Below are 11,385 nucleotides of genomic sequence, written 5' to 3' on the forward strand. Positions count from 1 at the left end.
TTCTCTCGTCCTCCTGTCATGGCTCTGCGGCTCTCTCCTCATTCTCAAAAGGGACTCTCTCTCAAGCGTCTCCTCTTTTATAGGATTCCAGTAAATGAATCAAGACCCACATAGAATGGTTAGAGACACGTCTCCACCTAATCAAGTTTAATACCCACGATTGATTGAGTCATATCTCCATGGAGATAACCTAATGAAGTTTCCTACCTATAGTACTGAATAGGGATTAGAAGAAATCTTGCTCTTACAAGATTGATTAGGATTAAAACATGCCTTTCCCAGAGTACATAAATCCTTTCAAACTGACACAGTGGGGAATGCCCACTTCTGAGCCGTTTGAGCCTTTCGGTCCCTATCCGTCACAGCAGTTTGACATTCCTACTTCATCTAGGGTGGGCCACTGCTTTCTTCCAGGACACATGATAGTGACATGTTAGCATCTTCTCCAGGGGGCCTTGCCAGAGTATTAAATGCAGTATATGGGAGAGCGTGTCCACGTCCATAAACTCTTATCCTATCTGTGTCCCACTCCTCTGGGTCCAGGGCCACAGGTCCAGTCCCATCCATACTCTCCCAGCTCCTACTGGTGCTTGTAGTTGGGTCCTTCAGCTGCTCCCGGGTACTGCCATTCTCATCCCTTAGCTGTCCCGGCACTTCTCCAGCTGGGATGTGTGGGACCCCCTCATATCTGGTGACTGCAGAGGAGATGGGGGACGTGGCTTTGGAAGGCTCAGGTCTCTGCACCGTCTCCCTGGGAGGGGTGGCCCACTGGCACAGGTGTTCCAGCCCATCGGCCAGATGTCCCCATCTCAAGTCTCAGGTCCCACCCTGTCCCACTCAGGCCCTGGCCTCAACACAGCGGACTTGCTGGAGCTGAGAATCCAGGGTTCTCTGGAGCCCTCATGCTCTTTGGCTGATGTCCCAGCCTGACTTTGTCTGTCTCCTAGCTGCAGAAGATAAGAGCCTCTTTGTAAACTGTCAGGAAGGCCCTCTGACCTTTTATGGGCTTTCTCCAAGGCATTCGTGGGCGCACATTAAAAATCAATCCATTTTACTGCCCTTAGAAAATCACTTCGTCCCTTCACTGCTGCAAAGCCTGAGACGCTGGCCCAGTCCCCCTGTACTCCAGCTCTCCACCAGTGAAGGCTTTCAGAGTTGCCTGGCACACCGTGAAGACACTTTTAGAGCCCCACTGTTCTAGTTTGCTAGCTGCCAGAATGCAACACACTAGAGATGGATTGGCTTTCAATAAAAGGGGATTTATTTTGTTAGTTCTTCAGAGGAAAGGCAGCTAACTTTCCACTGAGGTTCTTTCTTACGTGGGAAGGCACAGGGCAATCTCTTTTGGCCTTCTCTCCAGACCTCTGGGTTCCAACAACTTTCCCCGGGGTGATTTCTTTCTGCATCTCCAAAGGCCTGAGCTGAGATGAGGCATGCCAAGCTGCTTGGGCTGCGCTACACTGAGCTCTCTCATTTAAGCACCAGCCACTTAAGTCAAAAGTCATTCATTGCAGCAGGCATGCCTCCTAGCCGACTGCAGATGTAAATCAGCAACAGATGAGGTTCACGTACCACTGGCTCATGTCCGCAGCAACAAAACTAGGCACGTTCACCTGGCCAAGTTGACAACTGACTCTAATTACCACACCCACCTACCAAGGATTCTGCCAATCATGCTGCTGCCAATGGGTGGGGGGTGAGGGAGGTGGGGGTGAGGGACGGCTGAGGGGTGGGGGAGGGTGGGGGAGGGTGGGGGAGGGCGGGGGAGGGCGGGGGAGGGCGGGGGGAGGGCGGGTGAATCAGCTCCAAGTTCCCCCTTCTGATTCTGTTTCCTTGGGTCACTCCTGACCTCACCTGTCGGGGGTCCGGTTCCCCAGGAAGAGGCTCTGAGACTCTCAGGGTTCCATGAGGGAGATAATGTTGGAGGAAGTGAAGGGCAGAGGTGTTGTACCCAGATACAGTTGCAAGGAAGGCCTCAGCCCTTGGCACTTATCCTGCCTGGGGGCAGGACCTCAGCTTTTCAGTTCTTGCATCAACCAGTTGGTGGGAGCGACTGTCCTGGGGGAGGGGGAGGGAGTATGCAAACACCCCAGAGTAAAGCCCCGGCTCCCTAAGGTGGCGCTGGAGGCTCTGCGTGAGGTGACCTTTGCTTCTCTAGGCAGCCTCATTTTCTGACACTTCTCTTGAATGTTCTGCTTCTGACCTTAGGCACATGCTCTGGGTTGAATTGTGTCCACTCCCAAAGATTCGGTGAAGTCCTCACTCACCGTAGTGCAGAACGTGGCCTTATTTGGTTGTTGCAGATGTCATTGTGAGGATGAGTTCACACCTGAGTAGGGTGGACCCTTCATCCAATCCACCTGGTGTCCTCATAGGAAGGAGAGATGGAGACACGGAGATGGTACACAGAGATGGAGACACAGATGGAGACACAGAGATGGAGACACAGATGGAGACACAGATGGAGACATAGAGATGGAGATACAGATGGAGACATGGAGATGGGACAAGGAGATAGAGACACAGAGATGGAGGCACAGATGGAGACACAGATGGAGACACAGAGATGGAGACACGGAGATGGAGACACGGAGATGGAGACATGGAGATGGAGACACAGATGGAGACACGGAGATGAAGACATGGAGATGGAGACACAGAGATGGAGACACAGATGGAGACTCAGAGATGGAGACGCAGATGGAGACACAGAGATGGAGACACAGGCAGAAGACGGCCAGATAGAGACAGAGGCAGAGCTGGGAGTGAAGCTCCCATAAGCCAAGGAGCCCCTGGGGCCCCCAGCAGCTGGGAGAGGTGGGAAGACCCTTCTCTAGGGCCTGGGGAGGGAGCGTGGCCCTGCCCACAGCTTGGTTTTGGACTGCTCACTTCCAGAACTGAAACCATAACTTTCTATGGTTTGGGGTCACTCTGTCTGGGATGATTTGTTACAGCAGCCCTGAGAAAGTAAGACCTACTGAGGAGGCCTGTGCACACGTAGTGAGGGGGCTTGTGTCAGCCTAGAAGTTCTCGGGGCCTCAGCTCCCCCTGCCCATGGGACTCCCTCAAGTCCCTTTGACCCATCCACTCTTCTGCCTTCGTTCTCTATCCCCATTCGCTCAAGCCTTCCCTGATTCCCAGGTGTGAGCTGGGCATTCCTCTCTTGGGCCTCTTCTACTTCCTGGTCCCCCTAGCCCCAGATATGATTGACCTGTGTGCCCTGAGGGGCGGCGACTACCGTTTTCATCCTTGTAGCTCCAGCTCCCAGCGTGGGGCCAGGTGTGAACGTCCCCAGTGGGCGAACGGGTGAAGGTATCCAGGTCGTGGGACGTCAGCAGAGAGAAAAGACGGACATAAACCACTAATGTTGATTGAGTTTTTGATCAAACAGGCTTAGAGAGAGAGTGGAACCACCACTTTTGGGCCAGGACTCTCCCTGGCGTGAGAGGCTGCGGATCTGTCAGGCCGGCGAATGCGCCCCACGGAAATGGGGTTCAGCACTGCCCTTCACGGACATGCGCGCTGCAGCTCTGGCTGCTGGAACTCGGGGTAAAATGAAAAAACCAAAGCAAACCATAGATCTGGAAGGGATCTTTAAAAAGGTCTCTAAATAATCAGGGAGCAGAAATGATTCCTGCAGAAAGAAAGCCTGAGCATGTCAGGAACCCCGAGAGTAGGTTTGGGTCAAAGGGTGCAGGGTCTACACCCTTTGTCTACAAAATACTGTGAGCACAGCTCGGGTAGGGAGGCTGGCAATGTCAGACCCCGAGGTACCCTGAGGCTTGGCAGACGTGGCCCTAAGTAAAGCGCTTTATACAGCCGAGGTGAAATGGGCACCAGGCTGGATGGCGCTTGCCTGCCGGAGGGGGGACAGCCTGGCCCCTCTCACAAAGTGGGGGGCTGCTAAGGGGAGGGGCTCTGCCTCCTCCTTCTGGGGAAGCTCCCACACTAGCCCCCCACCACGGCCTTAGCTGCATCCGGACATGCATCTAACTGGCATTTGGAAAACCCTTCCTTCCGTTACTGACAGGAAATAAATAATTTGGAAAAATACGACCTCCAGACAGAAAAAGAGAAAAAGTCCAGTGGAGTCTTTGAATGCACAGAGCTCCTTTCGCATGCACCCTCTTTAAACTATTCACAATCCACTGTTTTGGGGAGTAAAAAAGTGATCTCTCTGTGCACCTGTCCCTCCTCTGTGAAACTGGGTTAGCCGGGAGGCTGAAATAACTTAACACGATGTGCAAAATGCTTAGGACGTGACCTGGCCCACAGTGAGTGTCTGATACTCGTTTTACTGGTATGATTGTTCCAGGAGAAGCGCCGTGGTGTCATGGAAATATTTGTCATTTCCAGCCGGGAAACGTGGTTTCAAATGCCAGCGCCACCGCGTGCTGCCCGGGAGGCCGGGTCGAGCCGTGTCCCGCCCTCACGTCTGCACTGAGCAGGGCTGGTGAGGGCGCCAGGGGCGGCTGAGAGGACACGCGCGGGCTGCAGAGCAGTGTGCACGGATTAGAAGAGAAAAGTGAGAATCGGTGTGTGTGTGAGTGTGTGTGTGTTCCTTTCACGGCTCTGTGTTGTGTGTATGTGTTTCTCTCAGGGCTGTGTGTTGTGTGGTGTGTGTTCCCCTCGGGTTATATGTTGTGTGCGTGTTCCCCTCTGGGCTCTGTGTTGTGTGTGTGTGTTCCCCTCGGGGCTGTGTGTTGTGTGTGCGTTCACCTCGGGGCTGTGTGTGTGTGTGTGTTCCCCTGAGGGCTGTGTGTTGTGTATGTATGCTCCCCTGGGGACTGTGTGTTGTGTGTTTGTGTTGCCCTAAGGGCTATGTGTTGTGTGTGTGTGTTCCTCTTGGGGTGTGTGTTGTGTGTGTGCATTCCCCTCAGACTGTGTGTTGTGTGTGTGTGTTCCCCTCGGGGGTGTGTGTTGTGTGTGTGTGTGTTCCCCTCGGGGCTGTGTGTGGTGTGTGTGTGTTCCCCTAGGGGCTGTGTGTTGTGTGTGTGTGTTCCCCTCGGGGCTGTGTGTTGTGTGTGTGTGTTCCCTTCGGGGGGGTGTGTTGTGTGTGTGTGTGTTCCCCTCGGGGCTGTGTGTTGTGTGTGTGTGCTCCCCTCGGGGCTGTGTGTGGTGTGTGTGTGCTCCCCTCGGGTCTGTGTGTGGTGTGTGTGTGTTCCCCTCGGGGTGTGTGTTGTGTGTGTGTGTTCCCCTCGGGGCTGTGTGTGGTGTGTGTGTGTTCCCCTCGGGGCTGTGTGCTGTGTGTGTGTGTTCCCCTCGGGTCTGTGTGTGGTGTGTGTGTGTTCCCCTCGGGGTGTGTGTTGTGTGTGTGTGTTCCCCTCGGGGCTGTGTGTGGTGTGTGTGTGTTCCCCTCGGGGCTGTGTGCTGTGTGTGTGTGCTCCCCTCGGGGCTGTGTGTGGTGTGTGTGTGTTCCCCTCGGGGCTGTGTGTTGTGTGTGTGTGTTCCCCTCGGGGCTGTGTGTGGTGTGTGTTTTCCCCCCTCGGGGGTGTGTGTTGTGTGTGTGTGCTCCCCTCGGGGCTGTGTGTTGTGTGTGTTTTCCCCCCTCGGGGGTGTGTGTTGTGTGTGTGTGTTCCCCTCGGGGCTGTGTGTTGTGTGTGTGTGTTCCCCTCGGGGCTGTGTGTGGTGTGTGTGTGTTCCCCTCGGGGGTGTGTGTTGTGTGTGTGTGTTCCCCTCGGGGGTGTGTGTTGTGTGTGTGTGTGTGTTCCCCTCGGGGCTGTGTGTTGTGTGTGTGTGTTCCCTTCGGGGGGGTGTGTTGTGTGTGTGTGTGTGTGTTCCCCTCGGGGCTGTGTGTTGTGTGTGTGTGCTCCCCTCGGGGCTGTGTGTGGTGTGTGTGTGCTCCCCTCGGGTCTGTGTGTGGTGTGTGTGTGTTCCCCTCGGGGTGTGTGTTGTGTGTGTGTGTTCCCCTCGGGGCTGTGTGTGGTGTGTGTGTGTTCCCCTCGGGGCTGTGTGCTGTGTGTGTGTGTTCCCCTCGGGTCTGTGTGTGGTGTGTGTGTGTTCCCCTCGGGGTGTGTGTTGTGTGTGTGTGTTCCCCTCGGGGCTGTGTGTGGTGTGTGTGTGTTCCCCTCGGGGCTGTGTGTTGTGTGTGTGTGTTCCCCTCGGGGCTGTGTGTGGTGTGTGTGTGTTCCCCTCGGGGCTGTGTGTTGTGTGTGTGTGTTCCCCTCGGGGCTGTGTGTGGTGTGTGTTTTCCCCCCTCGGGGGTGTGTGTTGTGTGTGTGTGCTCCCCTCGGGGCTGTGTGTTGTGTGTGTTTTCCCCCCTCGGGGGTGTGTGTTGTGTGTGTGTGTTCCCCTCGGGGCTGTGTGTTGTGTGTGTGTGTTCCCCTCGGGGCTGTGTGTGGTGTGTGTGTGTTCCCCTCGGGGCTGTGTGTGGTGTGTGTGTGTTCCCCTCGGGGCTGTGTGTGGTGTGTGTGTGCTCCCCTCGGGGCTGTGTGTTGTGTGTGTTTTCCCCCCTCGGGGGTGTGTGTTGTGTGTGTGTGTGTTCCCCTCGGGGCTGTGTGTTGTGTGTGTTTTCCCCCCTCGGGGGTGTGTGTTGTGTGTGTGTGTTCCCCTCGGGGCTGTGTGTTGTGTGTGTTTTCCCCCCTCGGGGGTGTGTGTTGTGTGTGTGTGTTCCCCTCGGGGCTGTGTGTTGTGTGTGTTTTCCCCCCTCGGGGGTGTGTGTTGTGTGTGTGTGTTCCCCTCGGGGCTGTGTGTTGTGTGTGTGTGTTCCCCTCGGGGCTGTGTGTGGTGTGTGTGTGTTCCCCTCGGGGCTGTGTTTTGTGTGTGTGTGTTCCCCTCGGGGTGTGTGTTGTGTGTATGTGTTCCCCTCGGGGTGTGTTTTGTGTGTGTGTGTTCCCCTCGGGGCTGTGTGTTGTGTGTGTGTGTTCCCCTCGGGGTGTGTGTTGTGTGTGTGTGTTCCCCTCGGGGCTGTGTGTGGTGTGTGTGTTCCCCTCGGGGTGTGTTTTGTGTGTGTGTGTTCCCCTCGGGGCTGTGTGTTGTGTGTGTGTGTTCCCCTCGGGGTGTGTGTTTTGTGTGTGTGTTCCCCTCGGGGCTGTGTGTTGTGTGTGTGTGTGTTCCCCTCGGGGCTGTGTGTGGTGTGTGTTCCCCTCGGGGCTGTGTGTGTTGTGTGTGTTCCCGTCGGGGCTGTGTGTGGTGTGTGGTGTGTGTGTGCTGCCCTCGGGGCTGTGTGTGGTGTGTGTTCCCCTCGGGGGTGTGTGTTGTGTGTGTGTGTTCCCCTCGGGGGTGTGTGTTGTGTGTGTGTGTTCCCCTCGGGGGTGTGTGTTGTGTGTGTGTGTTCCCCTCGGGGTTGTGTGTGGTGTGTGTGTGTTCCCCTCGGGGGTGTGTGTTGTGTGTGTGTGTTCCCCTCGGGGTTGTGTGTGGTGTGTGTGTGTTCCCCTCGGGGGTGTGTGTTGTGTGTGTGTGTTCCCCTCGGGGCTGTGTGTGGTGTGTGTTCCCCTCGGGGGTGTATGTGGTGTGTGTGTGTTCCCCTCGGGGGTGTGTGTTGTGTGTGTGTGTTCCCCTCGGGGTGTGTGTTGTGTGTGTGTGTTCCCCTCGGGGGTGTGTGTTGTGTGTGTGTGTTCCCCTCGGGGCTGTGTGTTGTGTGTGTTCCCCTCAGACTGTGTGTTGTGTGTGTGTGTTCCCCTCGGGGCTGTGTGTTGTGTGTGTTCCCCTGGGGGCTGTGTGTTGTGTGTGTGTGTTCCCCTCGGGGCTGTGTGTTGTGTGTGTGTGTTCCCCTCGGGGTGTGTGTTGTGTGTGTGTGTTCCCCTCGGGGCTGTGTGTTGTGTGTGTGTTCCCCTCGGGGGTGTGTGTTGTGTGTGTGTGTTCCCCTCGGGGGTGTGTGTTGTGTGTGTGTGTTCCCCTCGGGGGTGTGTGTTGTGTGTGTGTGCTCCCCTCGGGGTGTGTGTTGTGTGTGTTCCCGTCGGGGCTGTGTGTGGTGTGTGGTGTGTGTGTGTTCCCCTCAGGGCTGTGTGTGGTGTGTGTGTGCTCCCCTCGGGGTGTGTTTTGTGTGTGTGTGTTCCCCTCGGGGCTGTGTGTTGTGTGTGTTCCCGTCGGGGCTGTGTGTGGTGTGTGGTGTGTGTGTGTTCCCCTCGGGGGTGTGTGTGGTGTGTGTGTTCCCCTCGGGGTGTGTTTTGTGTGTGTGTGTTCCCCTCGGGGCTGTGTGCTGTGTGTGTGTGTTCCCCTCGGGGTGTGTTTTGTGTGTGTGTGTTCCCCTCGGGGCTGTGTGTTGTGTGTGTTCCCCTCGGGGCTGTGTGTGGTGTGTGTGTGTCCCCCTCGGGGCTGTGTGTTGTGTGTGTTCCCCTCGGGGTGTGTTTTGTGTGTGTGTGTTCCCCTCGGGGCTGTGTGTGCTGTGTGTGTGTTCCCCTCGGGGCTGTGTGTGGTGTGTGTGTTCCCCTCGGGGGTGTGTGTTGTGTGTGTGTGCTCCCCTCGGGGGTGTGTGTGGTGTGTGTGTTCCCCTCGGGGCTGTGTGTTGTGTGTGTGTGTTCCCCTCGGGACTGTGTGTTGTGTGTGTGTGTTCCCCTCGGGGGTGTGTGTTGTGTGTGTGTGCTCCCCTCGGAGGTGTGTGTGGTGTGTGTGTGTTCCCCTCGGGGCTGTGTGTGGTGTGTGTTCCCCTCGGGGCTGTGTGTGGTGTGTGTGTGTGTTCCCCTCGGGGCTGTGTGTGGTGTGTGTGTGTGTACCCCTCGGGGCTGTGTGTTGCGTGCACTCAGGAGCGACCTGGCGGCAGCGTGCCCGTGGCGGGTGGCTCAGCGGCCGCAAGGCCGGGCTGGGCTCCCAGGCCCGCGCACACCCGCCGCAGCGCGTCCGCCGCCCTCCGTCCACCCCGGGCCGGAGCCCCTCTCCTCCGCCCGCTCCCGGCCGCCCGGCCCTGGCCACGCCGCACTGGGGACGCGGCGACCCGGCTCGGGTCTGCCTGGAGAGCCGCCCCGGGGCGGCGGGCCTAGGACGGAAAACCAGCGACCCCGCGTGAGGCGCTGGTGTGGCAACCGGACAACACGTTTGCGCCTGGGCTGCCTCGGCAACCCCGGCGGGGTGCTTCGCCCGGGCGCTTTCAGGGTTGCAGGCAGCGCAGGTGAGCCCCGAAACCACGCGCAGGGCCCTCTGCCAAACCAGCCCTGCGTCAGGGCTCTCTGCCGGTGCTTCCCGGTCCGCGCCTGGAATAGACAATCACACCCACCAGGCCGGACCGAAGTATGATGTTAGCAGTGAGAAGTCAATGAGAGAAGAGAAAGATTTTCAGACCCTGAAGCTGCGGCTCAGACAGCGTCACAGATAGAGATATAAACCATTAGGCCTTTTCCCAACAGATCATGAGTAGAATGAAAAATCCATCTCCGCTTGAATGAAAAAAAGAGGAGAAATCAATGCTTTGACAGTGAGGACATAATAAAAGGCAGACAACCCCAAACGTGCAAATAGTCTGACAATCATAAGTCACCAGACTGACCACCTACATCCCTTCCTTAGACCTCTGTATTTTTATTGCTATCAGTGATAATAATGATTAGCGAGGGCTACTCTCTCTTGGGTCTGTTGCCCAGCACCTAACAGATTGTATCTTCCCTAATCCTCACAATAACCCAAAGAGAAGATCCCATCATTCTATTTTACAGGACAGGAAATTCAATTTTAATAGGTTAAATGGTAATTGGCTCAAAGTTACAAAGCTACACTCTGGACTTGCTTAATCTAAAGCCTGAAGTCTTAAGCTCTATGTCCAGTACCACTGCTGGCTGTGAGCTTTGCTTTTCAGGGTCATGCTCACAATTTCACAAAGTTACTGTCATGCTGTGAGAAATGCTGGGTGTGTGCCGGCCGGCCCAAACCAACAAAACCCATGAGCAGTGGAGGTGAGTCCACTGGCTGCTGCAAGCTGGCTTCTAAGTGAGCATGACTCACACTTTTGCCGTAGTGAAACAACGGGTGCAGTGCTGTGGACCTTCAGAACAGAGTTTGTGTGTCCCTTATGTGGTTGGGTATTGGTCAATGGGCTTTCAACCATTCTTTAGTCAATCCTTGTGCTAGACTGAAAGGTTGCTTGGTGTAGAATTCTAGTTCAGTGTTATTGACGAGAAGTCTGATGCCATTCTATTTCCTGATCTTTCCTATGTGAATTATTTTCTTTGTAGGGACTTTCTGTTTCTCTCCAGTATTCTGAAATTACACAATTATGTGGTTCAGCATAGGTCTAATTTTGCATGGGCCCTTTAATCTGGGCACACACACATATCCTGTAGTTCTGGGGACATTTTTAAAAAATGTTATTTATTGTCAAATATAACGTATACAAATAAAAGAAAAAAAAGCAATGATTTTCAAAGTACATTTCGACAAGTAGATACAGAACAGATTTAAGAGTTTGGTATGGGTTACAATTCCATCATTTTGGGTTTTTACTTCTAGCTGCTCTAAGATACTGGAGACTAAAAGAAATATCAATATAATGATTCAGCACTCATACTCGTTTGTTAAACCCTACCTTCTCTGTATAACTTCACCATCACCTTTGATCTTTCTCCCACTGTTTAGGGGTGTTTGGGCTATGGCCATTCTAACTTTTTCATGTTGGAAGGGGCTGTTGACAACATGGGGTAGGGGTGGAATTAGTTGATATTCTGAAAGGGCCGGCCCCCCTGCATTATCTGGTGCAGGGACGCATCTGGACGTTGTAGGTTTCTGGAAAGTTACCCTAGTGCATGGAACCTTTGTAGAATCTTATATAATGTCCCAGGTGTTCTTTAGGATTGGCTGGAATGGTTTTGGTTGGGGGTTGGCAAGTTATGATAGGTAGCAATGTCTAACTGAAGCTTGCATGAGTGACTCCAGGGTAGCCTCTTGACTCTTTTTGAACTCTCTCAGCCACTGATTCCTTATTTGTTACCCTTCTATCCCCCCTTTTGATCAGGATGAAATTGTTGATCCCAACAATTGATCCCATGGTGCCAGGACCAGTATAGGAATATTGTAAACAATATCCATATTTAGATAAAATTTACATGCAATAAAATTGGCCCATTTATGGTGTACAATTGCAATGGTGGCTAGTGTATTTATACAGTTGTGCAGTTATCACCATAATATAAGTTTTTTAGAACCTGCCCATCACTCCCAAAACAAACCTTGTGCCCATTTACAATCATTCCCCCGCCAACCCTGGGCAACCAGCAATCTACTTTGGGGCCATTCTTTTGACTTATTACTTTAATAATTTCCCCACTATTTTCTTTGCTCTCTCTTTCTGGATTATCTATTATTCAAGTATTCGATTCTTTGAATTGATGTTCTAATTTTCTTATCTTTTTTTTTCCAATTTCATCTCTCTCCCTTTTTCGGTTCTGTTCTTGGGGAGATTTCCTCAGCTTAACCTCTAAACCTTTTATTGAAAAATTGTATTTCCGTCACAACATGTTT

Source organism: Tamandua tetradactyla, chromosome 23 (assembly GCF_023851605.1).
Source record: "Tamandua tetradactyla isolate mTamTet1 chromosome 23, mTamTet1.pri, whole genome shotgun sequence".
NCBI lineage: Eukaryota > Metazoa > Chordata > Mammalia > Pilosa > Myrmecophagidae > Tamandua > Tamandua tetradactyla.